Source organism: Coenobita brevimanus, chromosome 102 (assembly GCF_032717465.1).
Source record: "Coenobita brevimanus isolate Jiangsu-jjx chromosome 102, ASM3271746v2, whole genome shotgun sequence".
NCBI lineage: Eukaryota > Metazoa > Arthropoda > Malacostraca > Decapoda > Coenobitidae > Coenobita > Coenobita brevimanus.
Genome location: NC_137055.1, coordinates 3,506,984 through 3,512,983, shown reverse-complemented (window position 1 = coordinate 3,512,983; position 6,000 = coordinate 3,506,984).

Below are 6,000 nucleotides of genomic sequence, written 5' to 3'. Positions count from 1 at the left end.
GTTCCTCACTCCATCAGTCAGCCTGCAGTTGCACTTGATGTTGAACCATGTGGGAAAGTACACCAAGATACAAAACTCAGCCAGTAGAACCAGATCGATAGAGGGCTTCTCGACTGATACATAGTGCTGTAAGATTCGGCACCGAAGAGTCAACCATCGCGAGTGTACAATCGGCCCTACTTCTAGGAGCTATAGGTCATTGTCCACCAAACTTGAAATCACAGCTCTGCAGATTCTGTAGCCGTAGTATTGGTCTGTGCTCAAATCATCAACAGCAGACTCAGGCAATTCAGGGAAGTTTGGATTGGGCACACTTCGGAACCCCACAACTGCCCAATCAGACACTGTGCCATTCAGTTGTCTGCCGATGGGGCCCGCAAAGCTGTCTGGACTGTTTGTGGTGCCGTCGATGTAGGCAAATACATGTCACAATGGCAATTCATTTGTATGCAGTAGACAAATAACCCAATGTAGTGGCTTCTTCATCATCTCCTCAAGAACCCGTATGCAACCATTATGCCATCCTGTCAGAGCAGCTGTTCCATCACTGGCAACAACTGCCAATGTAGCTTCCAACTCGATGCCTTTAACGAGATCGTAAACAGCCTGAGCGATTGTCCGACCTCTTCCATCACTAGGCGACAGGTCAGCTAAATAGTAACTATCAGGTTCTCCGACTATGGTGTAATGTTCCTCCAACTGAACTGTCCTGTACTTCTCATTTGTTCCTTCCAGCATCATCAGTGTAGCTTCTTTTCGCCCGTCCAGATAAATGCTGTCAACAAGCTTGAAATGAACTTGTTCTTCTCTTCGTATATGCTCCCTATATTTATCACGTTGCCTGTGCAACTTGCTGAGGTCGATGACATGTCTTCTATCATATTCAGATATGATGCCCATGTCTTTCAACACGCTATTAGCGACTGCAGCAGCAGCTCTGTCAGACACCTGATACATTATAGTTCACACATCATAACAAGGTTCTTCCACTCCCACCAATTCTACTCGCTGCATTGGACAGAAGCACCTGGTGCAAATTCTGAAAATACTGACGTTTTCATTGCTGTTGTAGATAGTGAATCGTCGGACAAGTAACCAGATCCAGGTGGTTGGTTGCTTAAGGAAAGGATAGATGTCAGTGCAGATCCAGACACAGTTGTCAAGCATTCAGATGCAGGAACAGATGTAGATGCAGGTGCATGACACGATCTGCAGATGAATGTTTCATCAGATGGAGTCAACAGCACTACAACATCCAGACATCGATCGATGCGAGCACTCTTCTGGTCTGCATAGAAGGTTGAAGTCTTCTTCAGTCATCCTTAGTTTGTATTCCTTCTCCAAATTCATCCGCTGGTTTTCATCCTTACAAAATATGTCGGACAGATCATCAATATCCTTCATAAACTCTGTTTCATTCGTCAAAAACGTTCCGCTTCGTTTTTTCTTGGGCCATCTGTCGAGTGGACTGAATGACGAAATTAGTTTCTGGATCTTCTTTGATATTGTCAACTGAGGAAGAGGGTAGTCATTACACCATACCCATCTATTGTGAAGCTGGTTTGCAACACTATCAGCAACGTTGAGAGTCCTGAAGTTCTTGGAGTGCAAAATTCTCTCAATGACTTTTCTCTTAGTTGGGAGGATGCCTGGTGGGAAACTTTCGACGCTATTGCAGTACCTTGACATTTGTTACATTCTTCCTAGTCTCCATTATTGCATTCCAATACAGATAACACTGGCATATACGAGCCTTTGATGATCAATAACACAAATCTCACCAATACCTGCAAGACAAAGCAACACAGTATTTGGGATGAGACCCAATATTTTATGCAACTGATAAAAAATCACAATCCCAAAGTGGTTAATTCTGATTAACACTCGTTTTAAAGAATTTCACATAGTCAACGACTCTTCTGGAGGAATATAATGAGGGTTGCTGGCACGCAGACGATGACAACAACCAAAAAAATGGCATTTTCTCTAGTTTTGACATATTTGTCAACACGAATACCTACACTTTTTTAAAACTGAAGAAAAAAATTTCAGTCCACTCTGGTGGATATCCTGTAGAGTCTTTGCACTTTTTTTTTTTTAAAGGCAATTAGGTGTGAGAATTTGGTTGCAAAAGAAAGAAAATCGGTGTCAAATTAAGATAAGACAACTATACATATATGTTTCTAATATCACATTTATTTGCATCAGTATCATATAAAAGGTGAAGTATACTGAATGATCAGTTTATAAAAACAGCAACACATTTCTGAAAAACTCCATATCACGTAAATTTGGTTGTAATGCTGCAGCTTTGTAGCTTGTGATTGTCAAAAACAAACTGGGAGAAAGCATACTTTTTTTTTTTTTATTCTCATAAATGTTAAATGCATAATTGCCGTCAATGAATAAAAAACAAGTGGTGCCAGGCACAGCAAACCTCGCCCGGCAACAGTTATTTTATAGATGTTAAATACTGTCTTGTTTCTGCCATTTAGCATCAGTGCACAATTAAAGTCTAAGGTAATGGGGCAAATGTTTTCAAGTTATGCCCTCTGAAAATCCGTGATTTTGCATTTGACCCTTCAAGACCACTCAAGTTCAAAGGTCATGCTGCCAAATAAAAGCCCATATGAGGCTTCCTATATTTTGGCAACAGTAAATATCTCTATCCTCAACGAGTTTCGAGTTATAGCCCCCTGAATCTCCATGGCCTAGAGTTCGACCGTTCAAAGTCACTTATGGTCAAAGGTCAAGGTACCAATTAAAAACCCAAATGGGATTTCCTATATGTTGATAGTAGTAAATATCTCTCATTCTTCAACCAGTTTCGAGTTATAGCCCTCTGAATATCCATGACCCTGATTTTGACCTTTCAGAGTCACTCGATTACCTCCAAAATTCAAACACTTTCTTTGGGAATCAGTGCCACATATCCTGAAAGTTTCATGTAATTTCATTCAGCCACTTTTCCGTAATGTTGCTAACAAACAAACAAACAAACTCGACCAAAAATAATACCTCGTAGGACTCCGTCCGGGTGAGGTAAAAAAACCAAATGTTTGGGAAATTTACCCACACCTTTTTTAACCCGTCCCGTCCCATCGACATATGGGTACGTTGCAACGTTTTGCATTTGCCAGTCCTGGCGACATACTGGTACATTGCACAATTGCAAAGTGCATAATTTCCACAATTTTCAAATTTCGCGCTTGATTTTCGGTACATATCGTTGCTTGACCTTCCCCTACCTGCCACCAGGCGGGGACACTCGGTGACCCCACGCGACCCATGCTCACCCGCGGCTCACTCACTCACCTGTTAGCAATGGTCCTGCTCAGACATGGCGAAAAGAGGTCTCTCAGAGGTCGAAATTCAAGCCGCCCTGGACTCCTTTACAGGCGCCAGTGATTCCCCACTGGACGACGAGGATGTTGACAAAGATTATGTGCAGCCAGAGGAGGAGGAAACCACCAGCAGCGATGAAGAAGTCCCTTCCCCCAGGACGCGGCAGTACGTGACTTACCGTGCTGCTAGAGAGGGGCAGCCGGCCAAAAAACCATGTGCAACATCCTACGCCCAGCCCCAACGTGATGTGGAACCCGAATTTGATGACAAGGACGAGGACGAGGACGAGGACGGAGCCGTGGAACGTGGTACGGACGTGAGGTGATTACTCATCATGTCTCCGAGTGCACACCACGTCGGACGAGCAGGTATGGGCCTAATATTTTGTTTGGGGAGGTAGGAAGTGCCGTGGAGGGAGTGGGGAGTGAAAGGGAAAGTGCAGGGAGGAGTATGAAAAGTGATAGTGGCGTGAGTGAGTCATCGCTCTCCCTAGGTAGTGTGAAGCGGCAGGGTGTATCACGTGGGCGAGTGCGGGTGCTTCTGTGTCACGTGGGGTTGTGATGGAGGGGGAAGGTGGGGAGGAACCATTCCCAAGCACGTCTTATGCTCCCCAATATCCCCAAACACGTGGGTGAGTGAGGGTGAGTGAAAAATCACGTGGTGTTGTGATGGAGGGGGAAGGTGGGGAGGAACCACTCCCCAGCACGTCTTATGCTCCCCAATATTCCCGAACTTCATCCCCACAGCCCCCTAATGTTCCTCAAGGCCGTAAGGGTAAGGGAAAGGGATAGGGTAAAGGCAGAGGGAAGAGGAGTGAGAGTGGGGAAGCACTCTGCACTCCTTCTCCCCAACCTCCCCCACCAGCATCTCCTCCCCACCCAGACGAAGGCGGTGATGGGGATGATGGGGACGAGGGATTTGTGGGATGGAATTGGGAGGATGGGAGTGATTTTTCTCCCCTCATTCACCCCTTCACTGAGCATGGGCGTGCTGGCTGCATTGCTCCCGGAATTCACCGTAATTCCACCAGGATGGATTTTTTCCACCTGTTTTTTAGTGAGGCATTCGTGGAGCAGATTGTTGACCAAACCAACCGTTTTGCAAGCACCCAGCGCCGTGAGAGTGAAAGATTGGGAACAAGGAGCAGGCATTCTATCATATATGATTACCCTGTCTCCCTTTCAGAAATGTTCCTATTTTTTGCCCTGGTCCTTTTGATGGGTATTATATGAAAGAACAGAATTCTGGCTTACTGGACAAGGGACCCTGTTATGCTTACACCAATATTTGGGCAAGTCATGAGCCGTAATTGCTTCCAACAAATTCTAAGTCCCCTCCATTTCTATGATGCTGATGATCCTGCAAATGCGAACGACACGGATAAGATGAGACGAATTAGGTTGGTCTTTGATCACCTGAGGCAAACCTTTCGTTCGTCATTTTATCCCTATAGAGACCTCGTCATAGACGAGAGTCTCGTGTTGTGGAGAGGTAATATTTCATTTAGGCAGTATATACCCAGCAAAAGGCACCATTTTGGGTTCAAGATCTTTGTTATGTGCGACTGTAGGACTGGATACATGCAAGACATAGTCTTGTACACCGGTGCACAGACAGACATAATAGAAGATCGGAGTATTGGACTGTCGGGAGCAGTGGTAAAGACAATGATAGAAGACTACCTTCATCGTGGTCACGTCCTCTACCTGGACAATTGGTACACTAGCCCTCTTCTCGCTCGTTATCTACACATGCATGAAACGGGAATCTGTGGAACCGTGAAGGTGAACCGGCGTCACATGGTCAAGGTAGGGCAGAAACTTGACAGGAATGAGGTTGTCTTCTTCAGAGCCAACAACATTCTTGCAACTGTGTGGAACCATAATAGAGAAGTAAGCCTCTTGTCAACGGTTCACCGCCCCTTGATGCACCGTACTGAGTCTGTTGATTACTGGAGCGAGAACAGGCGTCACATTTGGAAACCTGAGTGTGTCATGGACTATAACATAAACATGCGCCTGGTGGACCAGTCAGACTCCTTGATATCGACGGTAGAGTGTGCCAGGACCATGATAAAGTGGTATAAGAAACTGTTCTTTCACTTGCTAGACATCACTGCTCTGAATTGCCACCACCTTCACGCCATGACAACAGGAGTTCAGGAAACCTTTGGAGGGTTTGTGAGGGAGCTCACAAGAGAGATGTTTGCACGGTATGCTGTTGAAAGGCCCCAACATCGCACCCGCACTGCCCCTATTGCCCAAACTCCCCTGAGAATATCCGGCCGCCATTTCCCCACTCCTATCCCTCCCCAGCCAAATAGACCTAGGCCCCAACGCAGGTGTCACGTGTGTAGCAATTCCCGGGTGAGACTCACCACACAGAGGAAGGACACCCGCTATGAGTGCGTGGAGTGTGACGTGGGTCTCTGTATTCACCCATGTTTCAGCGAATATCACACCTTGATGCAATTCTAATATGGTGTGAATGCGATAGGACGCTGAAACAATGAAGTAAATGCGACAAACAGACGCTCAGTGAAATTATAAGTCCTGTTGATCTGAAAATATTAGTATAAATGCATACGGGTATAACATAAGTGCAAAAATAGTATAAGTGTATAAATATGTTGTAAGTGGAAACACACCTAGCGAG